Source organism: Ictidomys tridecemlineatus, chromosome 1, assembly GCF_052094955.1.
Source record: "Ictidomys tridecemlineatus isolate mIctTri1 chromosome 1, mIctTri1.hap1, whole genome shotgun sequence".
Lineage (NCBI taxonomy): Eukaryota > Metazoa > Chordata > Mammalia > Rodentia > Sciuridae > Ictidomys > Ictidomys tridecemlineatus.
In genome coordinates, this window is record NC_135477.1 from 228,683,339 (window position 1) to 228,705,452 (window position 22,114).

Here is a 22,114-nt window from a genome sequence, read left to right on the forward strand (position 1 = left end):
ATTTTAAACATATTTTTAGTTGTAGATGGACACAATACCTTCATTTTATTTATTTATGTGGTGCTGGGAATTGAACCCAGTGCATCACATATGCTAGGCAAATGCTCTACCGCAGAGCCACAACCCCAACCACCTCCCCCATCTTCTTTATACAAATGAAATTAAGGTTCAAAATCTGTATTTCAGATACAGATTAGGTAGTCTCAGAGAGGAACATGTTTCACTTTGTAGAATCTTGTGTTTTACATCCATGTGACTGAGATATTCCAAATGTGACATATACTGGGAAGAATTAAGCATTGTTATTTTAAGAGGAAATAATTCTTTTTTTTTCATTTTTTATTGTTGGTTGTTCAAAACATTACATAGTTCTTGATATATCATATTTCACACTTTGATTCAAGTGGGTGAGGAAATAATTCTTAAGAGGAAATAATTTTATATCACCAGAAGCATATCTTTAGTTCTTGGGTACCTAGCCAATTTTCGCATTTTATTTCCTTTCTTGTGGTTGCAAAATGTCTTATTTGTCAGCAAATGAATGCTTACATGTCCTAAGGTTTTAGCTTATTTTTTATTTTGCTAAAATGTTCAGGAAAAAGTCTACATTTCTCTGGGTTTGGTATTTATTATTGCCCTCTAAGAATTAGCTAAACAGATGATAATGTGATTTGTTGAATGAGCCTGCCACCTTGTGGTTATTTTGAAAATCACATGGGCAAGACAGTTCTGCAATACTTTTCTTTCAATAAAAACTTATTAAGCGCCTAATATGTCATCAATCCTGTTGTAGGCACTGAGCTTACCGTAGTGATCAAACTGACAAAAGCTTGTGTATATACATTAATATTTGGAAACGTGCCCACTTCATCAACCTGTCAACCTAGTTTTGACTGACTCCTGTGCCTGCCTTCCCTCGCATTCTTCCTGCTATGGGTGGGTGGGCCGTCTCTGCTCCTGTAAAAGTAGATGCTTCCCTTTTTCTACTGTCTGGCTTTCTCAAGGACCTTGCATCTATAATTGTTCCTCCCTTTTCATCAGCTCCCTGCTCTTCCAATGTCCCCATTAACAAATTTGCATGCCTTAGTAACCTTCATTAAAAAAAAGAAATCTCTGTCTAATCCCAATTTTTTTTTTCTGGGTAATGCTGCATTTCTTAGTCGCAGTGAAATGTCTCAAAGGTTTTGTTCATATTCAATGTATCCACTTCTGCTCTACTAATCCTAATCTACCATCTCTGCTATCTCCACTCCCTTGGGACCTCTCCTGTCCAGGTGACACACCACCTCCAAGCACAGAGGGTCCCTGTCGATCCTTATCTTACTCTGGCTCTCAGCACTGAACATTGCCTCTGACCCTCTCAACAAATCCTGGGGGGCTTGAAGCTGCTGTTTCTTTGCCACTGTACTCTCCCTTCCATATTTTCAAGGCTGGTTCATATCATGAAGCTCCCAGCTCCTTGTTTGAGAGTCCTTCCCTGACCATCTATCACAGGCTGGCTCCTCATCCCCAGCCCACGATTCCTCAGAGAGAAGTTATTCTTTGGCAGTGAGTGACCTGACTTCCTGCACTTACCTGACTTTTTTTTTTTTTTTTTTTTTTTTTTTACCTTGATTGCTAGATTCCCAGCGCCCAGGAATAGTTTGTGACATTCAGTAGGCACTTTGCAAATACGCTTAGTGTGTGCATGGTTAGAATTCAAACAACAGTCATAGTCTCCCCCATCCTGCCCTGCTCTGTGGGTAATCTAGTCTTTGGGAACAGGAGCAGGAAGGGCATGGTGCTGACAGGAGACTCGGGTTTATCAGTTGAACAAGTTCTTTAACTTCAATGTGCCTAGATTCCAACCTGTTACATGAAGCAATTGAGCTGGTTTGGAGGAAAGCAGTGCACATCAGTTTTGGGGGGAAGATGGACTTGGCAGTGGATTCCAGGGTAGAGTATCACAAAGAATATTTTGGCTACTGAGAAAATGGCATGGTTGAGACTTGAGTGATCACCACCGTCTACCCTGCCTGTGGGAGGTGGCAGGGTCTGGTTCCTGGACAGCATGGTTCCTTCTAGCTCTAAATATCAAAGAATGATTTAAAAAGACCACCTCTCAAAACATCATCGGTTCAGTCGAATTTTAGATTCAAATTAGATAAACATTTGAAGGCTTCTCAACATTTAGTAATAGAAAAAGAACTAACCACAGGCTCAAAATTTTAAGTTGCTACCTCCAGGAACTAATTTCACAGAGCTGTGTCTATTTATTTAACCAGGATTCACCTGATAGCCTATGTCATGAGGGAGAAGTAGTCTATCATACGATTTTAAAAGTGAGCCCTTTAAGCCAGGTGCCATGGCACATGCCTGTAATCCCAGCAGTTCAGGAGGCTGAGGCAGAAGGGTTGTGAGTTCAAAGCCAGCCTCAGCCATTTAGTGAGGCCCTAAATAACTCTGCAAGACACAGTCTCTAAATTAAATATAAAAAAGGAACTGGGAATATGGTTAAACACCCTTGGGTTTGATCCCTGGTACCCCCCCCCCCCCAATAAAAAAATGGCCTTTCAGAAAAATTTCTGGCACTAAGTCTAGTATTTATTATACTTTATGTTTTATTTCCCTTAAGATGTGTCTTCTTTCGGTCTCTTCTGGGTGGTGGTCTTGCTTTCTCCCCCCACCCCCATTTTGCTTTTCCATAGGAGATGATTGTAGACTAGACTGGCAAATATTCCAAGCCACATTTCAATTGCTGGGATAATATGAAATTCATTAGATTAAAATAACATAAACCTCAGAAGGCAGTGTGAAACTCTCCTAATGGAAATTTGGATTAAGTATAGATCTTCATCCCTTTATGTATCAGGCAGTCAGAAATGTTGTGAATGGATGAAAGAAATGACAGAAGAAACTGTGAGGCATTTATCTTAAGTAAAAAAAAAAAAGATAACCATTTGCGACATGTGAACTTCTGTATACAGCATATTCAAAAGATTAGAGAGCTCTTTTCTTCCTATTTCTTGCCCCAGAATAATTTCCTAAGGGAACTAATATAATGCATATTTTAAAAATTGAGTTTTTGAAAGGAAGCTTCAAAGTCATTCTATTATGGAGATTTCAGGAGGAAGAAATCATGAACAGTCTAGATCAGGAATGTGCCAACTCAGGCTTGGGGTCAAAGCCAACCTGCCATGTGCTTTTGTAAATAAAGTTTTGTGGGAACACAGCCATACCCATTGTTTATGCATCCCCTATGGCTTGCTTTTCTGCTACGGTAGTAAAGTTGGCTCTGGAAATCTCATGATCTTCAACAATTAAAATATTCACTATAGGACCCTTTACAAAAAAAATTTCTGACTCCCATTCTAGGTCATAAGCTTCATTGGCTTGTATACTTTTGAAGGTAGGGATTTTATAATTAACTTTTGTTTTTAAGTGCTCTTTAAAAAATATATATATCAAGGTGAGCACTATGGCACACTCCTGTGTTAGCAGCTAGAGGGGAGGCTGAGGCAGGAAGATCACAAGTCAGAGGCCAGCCTGGGCAACTCAAGAGAACATGTCTCAAAATAAAAAGGAGATAGAGGTGTAACTCAGTGGTAGAGTGCTCACCTGGCATGTGAGGTCCTTGCTTTAATTCCCAGGACTACAAAAGTATAATATTAGAAACAACTTTCAGATTATCAGTTAACAACAACTTTAAAAAAAATGCAGTGTCCAACACAAGTTTATGCAGGGGTTGCCATTTAAAACTTTCCTATCAGGTATTACTTGTGGCCCACCTTATTTTCTCCGCCCTTGGAGGAATGGTTGTATTCTCTACTTCTCTACCCTGCTGGGATCTTCAGTATCTTCCACCCCAGAAGGAAGCTCTGTACAGGCCTCAGGCCCGACATCTTCCAGCCTGGACTCTTCCCCCAAGTCCCCCGGAAGCCACTCAAGTGCGTGCACGTTCCAGTCACATCCCCCCAGTAGCTATGGCCCTCAAAAATCTTTGCGGCACAGGTTGCCTTTTACTTCCTCTGTGCTTCTGGCCTCTGGGGCTTGCATTCAGCAATTTGTAGGCCCTTGAGCAGAGTTTGAACAGCTACTGCACAAGACATGGTGTCTCCATCGTCAGACCCCAGGCACAAATGGGAGAGCCGACCTCCGTGAGGGCCAAGGTAGGAGCCAAGGTTTTAAATGAAGAAGAAAAGGGGGGGGGGGAGAAGGAGAAGGCATGAAGAAGAAGAAAGAGAATGAATGGGTGGGAAGAAGGGGAGGAGGAAGAGGAAGAGGAGGAAAGCCCTCAGGTATTTATTGTTTTTCTGCCAGCAGAGCATTTGAGAAGCCCATTTTTGCTCTGCAGTGTTTGTTTATAGTTCACAACGTTCAATAAGAATAATCTAGGGCAGAAGTGGTTCAAGACTTCCCGGATGTCCATCAGTCTGGGTTTCCCTGGTCATAAAGCTCTGCTTGAGACTCCAGGGCAGAGGCAGCCTTAGGGGGATATGCATTTCAGAGAGACTTTACTTCCTGGTGGGAACTCCAACACTGTTCAAGGAGAGGCTTCCTCCTCCCTTCCACCTCCTGCATGGAGACTCTCTCCCAGCACAGAGTTTGCCCATCTGGGTGTTATTTTTCCTTCTCAGAAAAATGGTTTCGTAGAATTATAATGTGATGGTTTCTGAAATTTGAGGTTGACACAATGAAAGGCCTCATGAGAACATTTCTGTATTTCCCATAAAAAGTTTATTTAAAAATTATCCTTTAACAAATTCATTATCCCCTTTGTAAGAGGATGTATCCAATTGGTGTTGTTACAAAATTAGCTTCTTCGGGACACATTTTTCTGAGGGTGTTGTATGACTGTGTTAAAGGTTTTACATTAACTTTGTTTTTTTTTTTTTTTTAAATATAACCCTCAGAACAACCCAATAATGTTGGTAATATTTTATTCTCCAGATTAAAAAAAAAATTAGGGCCAAGAGAGATGAAGGACTTTGCTCAAACACAGGAAGCTAGAAAGTATTGGCACATTTGGGATTCTAACCCATTATAGGTAACAACCAAGTTTGTTTGCTCAGCCACTAAGATGTATCATGTGCCTGGTCACCTCCTAGTGGAATATAAGAGTTACCCAGAGGGCTGGGGATGTGGCTCAAGGGGTAGCGCGCTCGCCTGGGATACGTGCGGCCCAGGTTCGATCCTCAGCACCACATACCAACAAAGATGTTGTGTCCGCTGAAAACTAAACTAAATAAATAAATATTAAAAAATTCTCTCTCTCTCTTAAAAAAAAAAAAAAGAGTTACCCAGAGAACAGATCTCTAAGGACAGACTAATTTTCCCATTGAAGGGACAGTTTGAAAACTTTTACTTGTAGAACTGATGTTAACCCTTTAGACTGAGACTATTAAACTAGACAAAACACTGAATCAATATAGGAAAATAAAGTCTAATCTTTTTAAAAGTTAATTAATTTATTTTAATTAGGTATATGACAGCAGAATGCATTTTGATTCATTGAACACAATTGCTGCACAAAATTTATATGTCTTTGGTTGTACACGATGTAGCATCACACAAGTCTAATCTTTTTGGTAATTAAATATATTCAATTTAAAACCATTGGTACCTATGAAAAGCTATAAAATGTATTTGAGGAAACCATTCCCTCAGGTTCTTTCAGTTGCACTGAATGTCTTTACTCTTTTTTTTTGGTACCCGGAGTTGAATCCAAGGGCATTTAACCACTGAAGCACATCCCACTCCTTTTTATGTTTAATTTTGAGACAGGGTCCCATGAAGTTGCTTAAGGCTTATGGCCTTGCTAAATTGCTGAGGCTGGCTTCAGACTCACAATCCTTCTGCCTCAGCCTCCTGAGTCGCTGGGATTACAGGCATGTGCTACCATGCCAGCTGCTTTTAATCTCTCTCTCTCTCTCTCTCTCTCTTTTAAAAAATATTGTTTTAGTTGTTGATGGACCTTTATTGGTTATAATATGTGGTACTGAGTATCGAACTCAGCACCACACACTTGGCAGGCAACTGCTCCACCACAGACTACAACCCCAGCCCCACCTTTAATCTTATTGGAGGGAAAAAGCCATAGAAACCAAAGCAGCATTAATTGATAGACCCTATCATACTTAGAAACTTAAACTGAGAATATTTCAAAAGCTTTAAACTTTATGGGTTTGAAGCTGTCATACAGTGTTATGAGAAGTGAAAAAGGGAAAGAAAGATCACCGGCTTCCAATAGAATATAAAGTACTTAATGGATTTGATTTAGCTCTAATGCTGTGTCCTAGGTCATTCAGATATACGGAGGAAGACACACACAAACACACATACACACCAAGGTTATGCACAAAGTAGAATATTGTGTATGTGTGTTATGGGTCCATTGACACAAAAGGAAGCTAAAAATATTAAGCATAGGCTAAAATCTTCTTGTTCCTGTAATCACTACTCATTGATCAACCACCATGAAATGAAGAATACCCTAACAGGGCTCCTGAGCATCTCCCCAAATCATATATTATAGTTACCAAAGCAACAAATGGTCAGTTCCAAAATACTCATTCAATGTAGAATTTTATAATGTGGTTTCAGAAAGAGAGGCTACCTTCCACTCCACTTCTGAAATGGCACCGTCTCTCATGGAGGTCTGTGTCAACAGTCTGGGGTCACAAGCTGCAGACATTTCCCATGTATTTAATTATAACCTAAATGGGACAAGACTACACACATTGCTCAGCAACTTGCTGTAGGTATCTGAGAAATTGTTTTTGACACTTTTCCTTATGTTTGACTTTGATACAATTATTATCTTAAATACAAGGAAGTTGATTTTCTTTTTCCTTTCAAGTCTTCCAGGAACACTGATACTTCAGGATGGTAACTGTGATTTTCAAGTACCGTAATTGTGTTAAGTACCCTGACACATCCTGTCCTCATTTCCCTCATTTTAGTACATGGCATTGCTTCTCCTTAAAGTGACTGACACAATGACTAGTTGGTTTAGTTGGATTTGGAATATCCTCAAATATTTCTACCAACTTTATCCACAATGCATTCTCAGTCTAGCTCTTATTTCTTTTAGTCTTGCTTTATTTTATTTTATTTTATTTTTTTAGGCAAAAATCTTTATTTCTGACACTGAGTTGAGCTTATCTGTGAAGGAGATTCTTGGGTTTGAGAAGCAAGAGAGTAATAGTAGTTACTATTTGGGACTCAAAAGGAGTCTATCAAAAGTGCAGTTAGGCAGATATTGCATTTGGACAGTATTTATACTTGGATAAATAGGCAAAGCGGCACCCCTTAATTTATTGATAACAAAAAAAATGTGCATCCTTTTTATTCTGTTTAGCTCCTTGCCAATTTGTTTTGGGTAGGATTCCTCGCACTAGTGTTAAAGTAACAATATTTTAATCACTACAACCCCGTAGGGACTGATCTGAAATTAGAAACGGTATTACGAAGGGAAGCTGGGCTCAGTGCTCACACTGTTTAACATGGGAATCTCTACAGTCTTCAACTGTTCAAAAGTGGAATCAGGGGGACATGAGGCTGCAACATTCTTTATGCCACTGGAAATGAGCTTGTTCTGAAGGGCTTAAAGGGTGGTTATAGGGTTCTGGGTCTAGCCAAAGAATTAAGGCCTGCTTTCCCCAGATTGAGGCGAGGCACTTTAATCCCTTGCCTTTTTCCTATGGGAACAGGTAGGCCCTACCTGGAAAACCCCCCCTGGTTAGTGAGACAATCACCATTTACCATCAATTTTACGTATTTTCTTAAAAGAAAATGCAGGTGAGTAGAGAGAATTTTGGAACTAAAGGGATAGGTGGGGGCACTGTGACCAATGAAAATGAGAAGGAGGTTAGGAATGAGAACTGTTCCCATAGACCATGAGATCATTCTCATCCACCTTTTATCCTGGTCAAATGCTCCCAGCTCAGCCCCAAGGCCAGCCTGGCCTTCTCATTTCAAGTCCACACCTTTGTAGTAAACAGATGTTTGCTCAGGTTTCTGGCTATCCTTTTACATACAGTATATAAAAAGGAAGGGAAATAGGGAATCAGGTTAAGCCGTTTTCTTTCAGTTACTCAGCATGTAGTCACAGGTAGTGGAATTCAGAACCCCTGATGTTAATCTTTGGCATTGCTCTTGAAGTAACTGGACTGATTTGAGTTAGAGGGGGGAGGGTCAGTGAAGGGCTCAGTGTGCTTTGTGGCCTGATGAAAGGGAAATCTCCATTATATGTTGTTCCTTCAAGTATGCTGTTGCCCTGCTGAAGTCAGAGACAGCTTCTCTCTGCACTGAGCTCTCATAAATAAATAAATAAATAAATAAATGGTATCTTTTCCAACTGAGCATCAACTTCATACTCACGGCAGAATTTCTCAATCTCATTCATCGTTATCATTGTTATTGACATTTTGCACTGAGTAGTAGTCTGTTATGGGTCTGTCCTGTCATTGGGGGATGTCTAGCAGCATCCCTGACCTCTGCCCAGCAGCTGGTACCCTTTCTACCCTGTACCCTTATACCTCCCATAGTGACAGCCAAAAATGCCTCCAGATACTGCCAGATGTTCTCTGGGGAGTACAACACGCCCTAGTTGTGAACCACTGATTTAAACAAAGGGATTGTCCTATGTGGCTGTGCGAAGAGCAAGGCTGTAATAGGGTGGTGTGGTGGAAAAGGAGAAAGATGAGGTAAATACACAGATCCCAATATTCTCTTTTGATGAAAAATAGAAAATAAATTCAAAGGGAAAAAGCGATACACTGCCATATACAATGCTGACTGGTCCTTGGCTTGCAATTTGTAGGTAAGATTTGTTTAACAAATTGCAGAAAGACAGTCCTCTACCCAATATTCACCAGTAGAGCTAGATATATTTTCTTTAGATTGGTCTTTGAGGGTCTGGTTACCTCAATGGCCAGGATGTCAAGCAAAGGTGGCTGGAGGAATGATGCTTCTGTCACCATGCTTTTCCTTTATTTATGTTATTCTACATCTTTTATTTGAGATGCTAATCTTCTTTTTACTATTTAAAAGGAAAAGATAGGAAATGGGAGGATGCTAGATCTCCATGGGGGATGGGGAGGGAGGAGGAGGGATATCATAAGTGAGATTTGTAGATGAGATAAAATGTATATAAATCATGTATGGTAGGTATCTCAGCTGACACCATAGATGCCATTTGAATGGCTGAACACACTAGTGTTTCTGTATTGACTAAGTGACAATGAGTCCATTATATTGGAAGCAATTCTATGGCAAATCCTTTAGTAAAAATTAGCAATCATGAATGATTTATCTTTTTGATAAATACCTCATAGTACATGTTATGCTTTCCTGCAGCAAATTATGTAGGCAATTTAAAAGACAGTGGAATTCAGTTTGTAATCAACAAAGTCCAGCTTTGTTTATTGAAAATATATTCACTCTTTCTTCTTCATGAATGTAATGGTGAAAACTAATTAAAGTTATTATAAATTGTACCCTTAATATATGCTCTCAAGTTCATCAGTCTATAATCTAAACAGCCATATGACATTCATATTAAGAAATGTTAACAATTTTCTAAAATCCAGAGCTTCAAAAACTTATTCATTTATCCCCATATTGTGTTTTAAAGAGTTTTTCAAGAGCATATACCCCAAAATTTATGATATTAGAGGAACAACTAAAAACGAGACTAAAAACATCACAAGTCAGATTTATTTAATAATAGTAATGTTGCATTGAGATGTAGCATTTGGGCCACCATTTATAGCATGTCTACAAATTCTCCAAAAGCTTCTATCCTTAAGATTAATAGCATTATTGATCAGTTGCATCACTAGTTCATAAACAATTCCTTTCTTTTTCTTCTTAAAAAAAAAAAAACCTTTAAAGAGAACAACTATATCTAATGGAAGACAAAACTGAGGACACCTGCAGTTCACTGGTATAGGCTTTTGCCTCCAGTTTCCATGGTAACCTGCGATCTGTATTCCAATCACACCTTTGAAAGGCTTGTTTTCTCTCTCCATCATGAAAATTTCGCCAGAAGCACTGAAGGTACCGAACATTAAATTTTAGCTTGTCTTTTTTTTTTTTTTAATTGGAGTAGGGAACAAAGAAAGAAGATAACACCCATAGGCTTATCATGTAAATACAATGGGAACATACAGTCACTAATTTTAAGATGACCACCGAGATAAAAAAAATACCTGAATGGTAAATGAATAACTAGTCAGCTTCTCTAACAAATTCTTATCTTGAACAAAAAATTGTATAAACATTTATTAAATTTGATAGGGTAAAAAAAAAAAAAGGAGAACTCGGTTATAAAAGTCCACAATTTTACAAATCAATGGTTTTCAACTGGAGTGATTTTGCTTGCTGAGAGAATTTGGTAATATCTGGAGATATTTTGATGGTCAAAACTAGGGAGTGTGTGGGAATTATCCTGGCTCAAATAGGAGGCTGAGAACCCTTACAACTAGTTCATACATGGTATACCAGCATAAGGGAAATAAATGTTCAAATGAATATAATGCTTTGGAAGCAATCATACTGGTGATTTGCTTCTCTGTTCCTGTGCTCTCCTAATTTCTTATTTCATTTAAATGCCAAATGAAGGTGGTGGGGAAGAAAGAAAGAAAAAAAAATCAAACAAAACTTTCTCTTATCATTCTTTGGCTAAAAAATGAACATTTCCAGTCTGCACGCATTGACCTAATTTGGTGCAGCCTCGTATAAACTGTATGCATTCAGTCAGCATTTCCACTGCAAAACAGCTACCAACATATTGGGCTGACCTGACATTTGGATTAACTTAAAGTTACAATAATTTTCTTGTTAAGGGAAAACATACTTATCTTTCCCCCATGGAATACAAATTCACTTACCTTTAGTGTGTGTCTATCTAAATATGGTTACATTTTGTCACCCTGATTCTGGAGGTCAGGCTTGTCCAGAGTTAGTGCCCAGGTCAAGAGGGCATCCGCCCTGTAGGACAACCCGCAAGTTGATCATTTTCCTTGGCTGAAACGTAGGCGAACATGAAAATAATCCAAATACAGCCAGAGGGCGCCAAATTGCCGCAAATAAAAGTTCCAAAGGTTCAGACGGGTTTTGCGGGAAGGTAAAATTGACTTTTGTCTAATGAAAGCTACCTTTGCAAACGATGTCACGTTAGGCTATAGTTTGCATTTCCCTTTTGTCAACAGGTAAACACAGTAATCATATCTCCCACCCCTGGAGACTATTTTGTGTCCTGGTATTACAAAAAGTGGCCGCCCCCTAGGATACCTGGACACATCGCAGTTGGCCGCAGGTTTCACCCGGGCGCTTTCTAGCAGCGCCGTGCGGGCTGCCTCAGCCAGCCCTGTCTTCTGAGAACTAACTGATGGCTTCCATTAAAGCACAGAAATAAAAAAAAAAAAAAAAAAATCGACGGCCCCTTTGCCGGGGCGCTTCTCTTTCCTCCTTCCTCTCCCAAGTCTCAGGCGCATCCTTGGAGGGGCGACTCTGCCTGTCGGGCCAGCTGGACCTTGGCGGTCGCCCTTCCCCAAAACAGCAGCCTCGGGGGGCTCAGCCTTGCGGGGAGCCTCCCGAGGAGCAAGTCTCCTTCGCAGAAGAGCAGCCCGGACGTGCCTGCGGTCGGGGCCACTCTAAACCCGCCGACAGCTGTTCTGATGGGCTGAGGGAACCACCAGGTCTCCCCCAACCTCACTGTCTGCCGGTATAGCGGAATCTCAGCGAGAAGTCTGAAGCCGGCGGGACTGGGGTGTGGAGAAGGGTAGCTTTTGGCGAGGGCGTCAGTCTCGCCCCTTAAGTCTGAGCGAGAGCCCAGCACTTCTTATTCGACCGTTCCAAATAAACGAGGGGGGTAGGGAGGGAGGGAAGGAGGGAGGAGGAGAGGGGGGAGCGAGCCCCCACGAACAGCCCCTGCGCGGAGGGGGAAGGGAGGGCAAGGGGATGGAGGGGAGCAGAGGGAGGGGGTTTATGAAAAATATGGATAGAGGGCAATTGAGGGGAGGCATGAAGGGCACAGAGTTGGAGGGGAGGGGAGGAACCGGCATGGAGGGGAGCGGAGGCTGGGGGTGACTGCAGGTGGGGAGGGAGGTGGCGGTTCTCGAATAACCAGGAATTGGGGGGAGGCGGGCGGGGCACCGGGTTGTAGGGGAGGGAAGGGGAGCGATGGGAGCGGTGGGAGGGACTGCAGGAAAGGAGGGAGGTGGGGGTGCTTGGATCGCGGGGAGTTGAGGGGAGGAGGGCTGGCAGGGGCTGGAGGGGAGGAGAGGGGAGGGAGGGACTGCGGGAGGAGGGGGGTGGGGGCACGGTGGTGGCGCGGAGTAGAGGGGAGGAGGGCGGGGCGCCGGGTTGGAGGGGCGGGGAGGGGAGAGAGGCGGGCGGGGTCCGCGAGCCGAGGGAGGCTGGGCGGGCGGACGCGGCGGGGGAGGGCGCTGGGCAGGAAGGGGAGGGGGAGCGCGAGCGCGAGAAATGCAGAGGCTGCAGCGGCGGCGGCGGCGGCAGTAGCGGCAGCGGCGACGGCGGCGGCGGCAGTGCTCCAATTCGCTCCTAGCTCCGGGCTCCGCCGTCGAGCCGGGAGAGAGCCTCCGCCAGCGGCCAGGCACCCGGCCGGACCACACCAGCGACCCGGGCCCTTTGGTGGCACCGCACTCACCCAGGGGCGGCACAAGCACCCAGAGCAGGTAAGGAGGCACATCTGGTGGCCCCGCTGCCACAGTGGATTCGGGGGCCTCTGTCTCCCCACCGCGCCCCGCCCCACCCACGAAGCCCCTGGGTTCTTCCCCCTACAGCGGGCAGCCGGGATGCGGGTGGATTAGACAGCAGTAGGCGTGGAGTCCCTCCATGAAGGTTCGGTCACACTTTGGGGATCTAGGGTGGTGGGGGGCCCTAAGGTGGGAGGCTTCGGCCACTCGCGGGGTGGAGAGGACGAGGGGAGTGGCGAGGCTGATAAACGGAGTTTGGGAGGGAGGGGGCTAGCAGAAGGAAGCTGCTGGAGAAGGAGGAAATGCTGAATGCGAAACCCTTGAAGCGCTGGAGTCCCAAAGATTCTGTGGTGGGTTGAACCGAGCGTTTCTGTCATCGGAACCGTTCCCAGCCGGGAGGACCGAAAGGGCAGGGTGTGAGGGGCGCAGCAGAGAAAGATGGAGGGTGGGGGTGGGGTGGGGCGGGAGTAAGGGGAGAAGGAAGAGGAGGAATTTGCTCTGATCGGAAGGAAGAGGGTGGGTTTTTGGTTTGGCAAATGGGCTTCCTTGACCCGTGGGACTCCTGAATCTTGGTTTGGGGTAACCAAGGAACACGAGGTTCACGCGACAGCGTGCATCCAGAAGCACATCCAGAGCCTATCAAAGCCCCAGTCTCGAACGTGGCTGAATTGCCTTCCCATCAACCTGTGGGTTACCTCGGAGCTTTTTATTTTTTGAGCCATTGGCCCAGAGAATGAGCCGCACGCCTCCTCCGCGGTCCGGGCCTGCGAGCCTGACAGCGCGCAGCCCTAATGGGGCTCAGCTTCACTGTGCGCTAAGGTTTGGGGTTTAGCAGTTTTTTTTTTTGCGTAAGGCGCAATCGCCGAAGTCTGACGTCCAGTTCCCGCTCCCCATCGCCAGAAAAATAAAAATTGCGGAACCCCTGGATCCGTTTGCACACACAATGCGTGGCTACGAACCGCATTCTTTTCATGAATATTCATCGAACGCTTGGCTGGGCTCCTTATCTGCTTCCCCAGAGACATTTCCGCCTTGAAACGAACTCGGTGGACAGCCTTTGCCCGAGTAATTTTCACTCTGCTGAAATTAGCGTGGCGTACATGGGTGCATTTTCAGTGCCTTGTGCAGGGTTGACACACCTCTGTCTTCGCCACGACCTCTAGCACTTGCTTGGCGGGTTAAAACCAAACACTAGCACTGAGGTGGTCTTCTGCTATAGGGGTGTGGATCAGCCCCCTCCCGCCCCCACCCACCCTTCTGGGAATACAGCCGGGGCTAACCGATCTCGGGTACTGCGGGCAAAATGAATGAATCGGGACTGTAATTACCTATTCCTTTGTCTTGGCCTCGCGCATGCGCTGGAGAGCAGGGTGTGGAGGGCCTGGCAGCCCCATCTGATCTCCCCATCATCCACCCACCCACTCCCCTCCGAAGCCTAGGAACAAAGGCTTTTGCCCTAAATGTTTCTTAAAGCCCTGGGACACAAATGACAGCCCCCCCCCACCCCGTGTGTCTGTTTCCTCTTTCCCAGGCTATCACTCATCATTTGCTGTCTTACTGATTTCAACTGACCAAAAACAAGATTAGCCTTTATGGCGAGGGCAAATTGTGGATTAAATATATTTTAAACGTGCACTGCTATTTTACTTTCTAGAACTGTCCATTGTTCTTTTTCCTGTAACATATCCCTCTACCGGGATGGGTGGCTTTCTTAATTTGCATCAATTAACCATTCCTCTTGACAGAGCTTTGTTGCTGGTCATTTGACTAAAGGACATTGGTCTCAAACCAGCAGTGGGTGTTGCCCCTAGTAACACCACCTGGGAAAAAATTAAGACATCTTGGCATTTATGCGAACAAGATGGCCTACAAAAACCGGAGCGAGAAAATGGTTACCTTGTCAGGATCCTAACCCTTCTGGTTTCTCTTGATTCCCATGCTACTGTTTCATTAAGAGTTCCAAAATGCAAACCCCGTGGAGATGGCAGTTAGGACTGCCGGGGTGAATATGGTGACGTTGTAAGTTCATGATGCTTCTTTTAAAAAAATCTATTTCTACAAAATCTAACCAGAAGCCGTGGTATATACATTGATGGCTGATTTTCTTTCAAATGATGTATTTTCCAGGTTATAACCCTTAAGAATTCTTTTCGGGTTTGTTTTTACCTTCCTAAAGGTGACTTACTATATATATCAAATAGGAGTTAAGTACTACATTTTCTGCAATGTAGTAGGTTATGTGTAAAAAAAAAAATTCATGCTGAAGCATTCTCAGTATATATTGGTGCAGTAACACGTGGCGTGAGATGGAAGTCATCTCTTTTGTTCCTTTTAATAAAAACTTGATATTAGCCATGTTTAATATTACCAGAGCCTGTAATTGCTATGGTGGCAGCCTGGCTGTATTCTAGGTAGCATGGATCATTCCTTCTGTGCTGCTTAGTATTGAATGGGTTATTGTGGCTTAGAGGGCTATAGGTGCTTTTTCTTTCTTTCTTTTTTCTTTTTTCCTTTTCTATTAGGTAGAATTTAGCAGGGTGGGAATACAGACTAATTTTGTGTTGAAATACAGACTAAATATACAAGCTGACATATGCCAGTATACCCTGAATTCAGGGAGTTTTGAGTTTTTAAACAAGATTATTTAAAAATCAAATATTAGCAATTATCAGTTATTTTGTTTCTACAATTTTATTTATTTATTTATTTATTTATTTTTGCCAAGCTTTAGCAGGTAGAGGAAGGGAACTAGTTGAATCTTTTGATAAAATGTACCAACAGTGACTGCATGACAGTGGCCTTATATCTCTAACTGGTACTTAGGCCACCATTGTGGTTTAGAGAATGGATCCTTTTTTTTCCCCTCCCCACCCACATCACACTAATTTAAATGTTCAGAGCCCTAGGCATTTAGGCTCCCTATCCTTGGAGGCCTCTTAATAATTCTCTGGAATTACCTGAAAAAACTACATGATGGTTTAAGATCTCTTTGGGTTTTTTCTCCCCCAATTTCACACCAGAACAATTTCACATCATTTTCTTTCCATGGTTAAAATAACTGGAATATGATACCAGAGAAGAACTTGCCTTTGCAGGAGATTTGATCACTGTAAAATGGATGTCTGTGTTGTTTGTGATAGTTTTGTAAAATATTGCAACATCTAGAACCATTTTGAAAGCTATTAAAGCACCATGTATATACGCACATGTGTATGCATAGTGTGTATGTACATACACGCATGGATATCTATTTATATTTATGTACAGATTGTAAAAATCTTATTAATGATATGTGCTAAACTAGTTGGTATAGAACATTATTCTCTAGTGGTTTTACATTGGTCTTTGGAAAATAATCAATTTCTGTCTTTCTAAGTATATGCTTAGAAAAGGCTCACTAGTCTACTAATATGCTCATCTTCAATTTCTCCCAATGTATTCCTAAAATAAATGGCTGCCTGGAGTATCTGAAGCTAAGATGTTCATTTAGGGGCTTCAAAACTCATTAAACACTAATGAACGTTCAAAGCTGGAGTACACAATGCTTACTAAATAAAGGACTTGTGCATTTTTTTCTGTTTAATTTTTGTGATCTCTTGTAAAATTTCATTTTTCAAAATATGTCCCCAAAAGACCTGTTAAAAAGTAAAACAAGTATCTCTGGTGTTTGATTCTGTTGAAAGAGACATTTTGATTTGTTCAGGCCTTTCTCACTCAACTCATCTTGACCTATTCGTTTTACACCTTCTTGGTCTTCCTGATGATTGTGTGAACTGGAATCCAGGTAGCTATTGAGGGCAAACCATATGTGGATGCATTGGATGGTCCCTGGGACAGATGCAGAATCCTTATCATCTTTTCAAGTTTTCTCAAGTCAGTCTTTTCCATTTTTTTTTTTTTTCTGTCTCTTAAGTCTTTAGATAACCTGATGAATGTGAACTTTACGGCTTGAAATTACCATGAAGTTGCAAATAGAAGTTTTTGAAGGATAAAAATACTGTCTGGGCATCTGAAAGGTTCTCAAATACCCTAACTTGGGTCCTCTAGTGGAAACATATTTGAAATTCTGTAAGGTGTTGTATGGAGATTTGCCCAGGAGTAGATTGTGTGGTGTCAGGATGGCCACCCTCCGTGAATTTCCCAGGGCTGCTATGTAACTCAAGAGGTGGCATTTAAGTTCTTTTGAGAAAAATATAGGTAGTCTTAAAACCACAGCAGTTCCCAGCCTGCCAGAAGAAGGATTTTGTTACATGCCATTCCCCGCATAGCTATTCAGACAGATAGGTGGCTGTCATGTGATAAAAATTGTCTGTGAACCTTCTCAAGAGTAAAAACAATCATACAGAATCAAATTCTCAACAGGATAGAGTTAAATTTTAATTCTGAGGAGACAACAAGCCTAAGTGGGATTACAACAGCATTCTCCTTTTCCCACTGGAAGTTAGCAGGAGAATGGAGTGGGAGGCCAAGAGAGGCAAAGGGGCCATTTTCCCTCTACTGCAAACTAGGATTTAAATGCAAATCCAGGGATAGCAGAAGCCAAAGCCATCAGCGCCCAGAGGTTGTGATTGAGCAGATTGGAAGTCTAGGAATACATTCCTGAAAGCTTTGGAGACTTAGAAATAGAAACCATCTGTAAGCACAACAGGGGCCCAGGGCATAAGGAAATACTTCAAGATAATATAGGAAAATGGTGCTCAGTGGGGAAGGCAAAGTCCTTACACAACACTTTTTTTCCTTATCACTTGAACATTTTATGAACTTTTACTGCTTTTGAAAATTTATTTTGGATATGGTAAGAAGAACTGGGCTTCAATGGCTTGTTTTTTGAATTTCTCCTTGAAATAAATATTTCAACAATTGTGCTTTGTGTAGGGAGTATGACTTTTAGACACTGTGACTTATAGGGTTTGGTGTGGTTGGGGCCAAATTCACCCTGATTAGTCCTCTCTTTCAGCCATGTACTAGCTGTGTGACTTTTGTCAAATTGCTTAGCTTCTTTGTGCCTCAGTCCTCATCTTTAAAATGAGATAGTAATACAGGGTTATTGTAAGGATTAAGTGAAATTGTCAAACAGGACAAAGCCTCATACATACTCAGTGCATCTTTGTAATCCACATTCATCATAAAATGGGGAAGAACACTGTTTTTCCTAACTTTATCCCCTATTTCTACAGTTATTCATGTGCTTGTTTCAAAGGGATCATTATTGCAAGACAGGCTGATGCTGGTGCCTTGGACAGAGTTTGGTAGGACGTAGAAGTCAGTGGTTTAGAAAATCCTCCAGGCATAGCTCTGATTCCTTGATTATCAGATAGGACACTTGTAATAGTTTCCAAAGCATACACACAGTAGGTAGAAGGTTGACATAACCTCGGCCTCCACAGTGCATTGGCATTTTTTGAAATGAAAATAATAATAATAATAATAATAATAATAAATGATGATGATGTGGTGCAAGTCCTTGAAACTACAGAGAAAGGATTACTCCATGTTGAGACATGAGCTCAACTTGATTAGCCATATGACCTTGGCTGTGGACATAATTCATTTGGATTCCTAAAATACTTAGCTTTGTTATATCTTGAACCAATATGCAATAGTGAGCATTGAAAGAAGTCACTTGGTCATTTCTGGTAAGATTGATAAACCAACCTCAGTATTAAAATTCTGCATCATATATTATCTGGTGACAATCCTCCACCCCTTCACACAGCTGACATAGTGTTCCCATTTCACTTTCCCACATCTTTGCCCCCTCCATACCAGGAAGAAAACTGAAACCTGTATTAGGCAGGAATGTAAAGGTGCTGTTACCTGTTGACAAATCTATGGAAGCAATTATCCCCATGGAGACCTTAGATACAGGACTCCTAAAACCATGAAGGAAGTTCTTTGGAATTTTAGGTATTTGGGGTGGATCAATCCTGGAATTGGTCTGAAAATTTCAGGCATTGAATTTAGGGGCATATTCAGATGATTTTTTTTTTTTGTCCTTCTGGGCACATGTGCTTGCTTTTGAGCAAAGGTAGAATCGTTCTAATTTTAGGTAAGATATATTTAATGGTTTCTTTAAGTAAAGTCGGTTTTTGAAAATCTTATGGATTCAGAAGGGTAGTTATAGTTACTCTGCCAAGTTTATCAAAGGGAAAGAGACTATAGTGGTTCTTTATAAAAGCTTCTTTGAAGATTTTTTTTTTAACTTGGGAAAATTAAAGGATGAGGATGGATACTTGGTGATAGTTTATTGCATGCGTGATAACATGCTCAAATTGACTTTTAATCCCCTCAAACAAATTGTAAGACACATTTTATCTTTGAATAAATGAAAAATAGTTAAATAATGTACCTGAGATCCCAATGCTAATAGAAATTGGTGGGACTTAAATCGGGTCTTATGGCTTTCTGCCCTGTTCTCTTCACCAGCACCACACTGTACTGCCTGTGAGCCTTGACATTTCATCTTACATAACATGGACCCTTAGGATAAAATAAGTAACCTCTTAACATATAACACCTTCAATATCCATTCAGGTAGAGTTGCACTAAGTGCATAGTTTAAGTATTCAAGCAGTAAGTACAGTAAGTACCTCTGTACCCGAAGTGCTGTTTGTCATAGTGAACAGCCACTCACTCATACTCTTAAACATTTCCAGGACAATGAAGGTGGTGAAGATGGTGTTTGCTGTTATTGAGGACTGCAACTGAGTGTGGATGTAGTCAGCCTCTTCTCTCACCTCCTGACATTTCACTTGGGGTGGGAGTCACACTTCAAATACCTCATCTGTGATTCTGCTCTTGGGACATGGTTAGGTGCTTATCCACCTGTTTGCATCTGTGTAACCAGGGTTGCCAGGTTAGAATAAGCCAAGTCCTAGACTTGTTAACCTCCTTTCCTTCTGTCTCTGTGCAGGATTCATTTTCAGAAGGTCAGTGGCTACTTTTAACCACTATCCCAGCCTCAGCCCTTTGTAAATTCTTGTGTCATTGGAGCAGGGTGGAAAGCTCAGGACTAATATGTTTATCTCTAAGATCAACAGGATCTTAGAGAAATTACTGGCTTGCACAAGGTCCCATGAACTCGTTAGTGGCCTAGGGGAACTTCAGGTTGTTTCCCAATAAAGCCTCATTCCTGCCATCCCTCTTTGCTGAGGGAGAGAGGGTAGGCAGAGAGAGAGAGAGAGACAGAAGCAGTATCACATTGAGTCAGACTCTTACTCATTGCTTGCAACACAAAATACAACAGAACAATACAACACAACAACAAAAGAAAACCAAAGAAACCTACCATTCTCTAACCATGTTACCATTTTTTTAAAAATCTCATCTGGGTTCTATTTCTCTCTGTCTTTCTCATAGGGATCTCCTCTGCCCTTTACTATACCACATGTGCTCCTATAGGGAACTTTCTGTAACTAATGCTTTCTGCCTCATCCATTGGCATCTGTCTCCCTTATTTTTCCCAGCTCTGCTTCTTGCATTGTATGCATGTAATTTTCATATTCCAAAGAATATATGCATGTATTGAAACACCTTTCTTTATAAAATTAAATATTAGTACTGTGTGTTGGTTTTCTTCCTAAAATGAACAATGGGTACAGGGTTGAGTCTGTGGATGGCAGGTACAGATTTTCAAAGGAGAGCCAGTTGGTTTTAGACTAGTTTGGGTGTTGTAGAATGAGTGGGACAGTGGAGCACCCTGCCATAGAAATCTCAGGAACCTCAGAGCCTCTGGGAATACCAGCATGCTGCTCATCACTGTGCACAGGTGGTGATGGAGACAGCATTTATGCTGATTTCTGGTGCTCTCTGTCTTATTGGTTTGGGAACTGCATACAGCAGGAGATTTAATCTTTTTTCTTTTTTTTTTTTTTTTAACTTTAGAATTACCATTTACAGTAATTGGGCTGGTTTTGAGATTTAAAAGAGGTGAATGGTTCTGAAGTAGTCCTTAAAATATGGGACTTGGGGCTGGGATTGTAGCTCAGTGGTAGAGCACTTGTCTAGCATGTGTGAGGCACTGGGTTTGCTCCTCAGCACCACATAAAAATAAATAAAGGTATTGTGTCCATTTGCAACTTTTTTTTTTTAATATGGAACCTAAGTATTTAAGTTACTAAAACAAATTATAGGGCTTAGTAATGAAATTCTTGAAACACATTAACAAGTTAAACTGTTTGTGTGCCTTAAGCGGAGCTTTGAGGAATTTATATTTTTCCAGAGAAACCTGAAATAAATAAGGGCCTGCAGTTTTCATAAGACTTTTTTTTTTTTCCCATGCCAGGAGTCAAACCCAGAGCCTTGCAGATGGTAGACAAGAGTTCTATCATTGATCTACATTCCCAGCTCCCACTTAATAATTTTTTATTTTGATACAGGGTGGTTCTAAGTCGCCCAGACTGGCCTCTTTGCAATCCTCCTGACTCAGCTTTCCAGGTTGCTAGGAATACAGGTGTGTGTCACTTCGCCCAGCTTTCTAAGAGTTTTAACCATTACTTAGGCTGATGCAGAAATGGATGTATTACTAAAATAAACTCAAATTAAGACTTCCTTTTTAAGTTGATGAAGAAATAGATGTACAAGTAAAGTTTCTACCAGTTGAACTTTGAGAATTACAAGTTTCCTGGATTGCTCAGCAAAGTGACTTTGGAAAGACCCACATCACTTTCCAGCTGATAGGCTATTCAAAACACCTTTATCACACAGATTAATAGAAGAGCCAAGTTAAATAGTAGCAGGATCTAATCAACATGAAACAGTGTATCAAAGTGGAAAACAGTGACCATCTCTTCACAGTGTGATCCTATATGGTGCTATATGAAGTCTCCAGTTGTCCAGTTTTCCCAGATGTCTCTCCTAGGCATCTCTGAGCTTACCCTAGAGATTGCAGGGGCTATAGGGATATTTGCTTTCTCTGACATTTACAGGTGTTCTCAGTTGTTTCAATAGGGAAAACAGTATCTGTGTTCTGCATTTGCCTTAGGATTATTAAAGATGATGGGAGAAAAGAAAAAAAAAAGTAGAAAATCAGTGATTTACAGGTAAGCAGATCCGAGACAACTCCTGCCTTCTTTATCCTACAGTTTATGGAAGGTTAAGTGACTGGGTGTTTACTAACGACATTAATATGATCAAATAAGACAACCTGGAACCTTCTTTGAATGATTCCTTTTCCTGAGGGGAAAGAGAAGAACCTCAAGTAACTACTGATGGTGGCAGTGGCTTCTGAGGCTTTGCATGGTCACCAACTTTAGGTAAACAGGGCGAATGCTGCACTAGTGACACAGGGTTTATCAGTGGGGATCTTATGTTGAGATCTCAAACTCCAGTTTCCTTGGGCTCACACAATTGGACTTCACAAACCTGGTTTCAGAATTTTCAGTGTTTGATTTTCCTACAGATAGTCACAA

General features: G+C 41.8%; 1 protein-coding gene and 1 long non-coding RNA gene across 3 annotated transcripts in view; one reads left to right on the plus strand and one right to left on the minus strand.

Moving 5' to 3' along the window:
- LOC120885512 (uncharacterized) overlaps positions 1-12,072 on the minus strand; it is a 50,934-nt gene extending 38,862 nt beyond the window's left edge. The window contains exon 1 of the long non-coding RNA XR_005728177.2: positions 10,875-12,072. This is a non-coding gene — a long non-coding RNA (uncharacterized LOC120885512). The remainder of the gene's footprint in view (positions 1-10,874) is intronic.
- Positions 12,073-12,448: 376 nt separating this feature from the next.
- Basp1 (brain abundant membrane attached signal protein 1) overlaps positions 12,449-22,114 on the plus strand; it is a 52,680-nt gene continuing 43,014 nt past the window's right edge. Inside the window, exon 1 of one of the 2 annotated variants that reach the window (XM_040273373.2) lies at positions 12,449-12,683. The gene's annotated coding sequence lies outside the window, so the exon portion shown is untranslated. Of the gene's footprint in view, positions 12,684-13,029; positions 13,055-22,114 lie in introns of those variants that run through there. The other variant, XM_078016825.1, reaches the window with a different exon arrangement.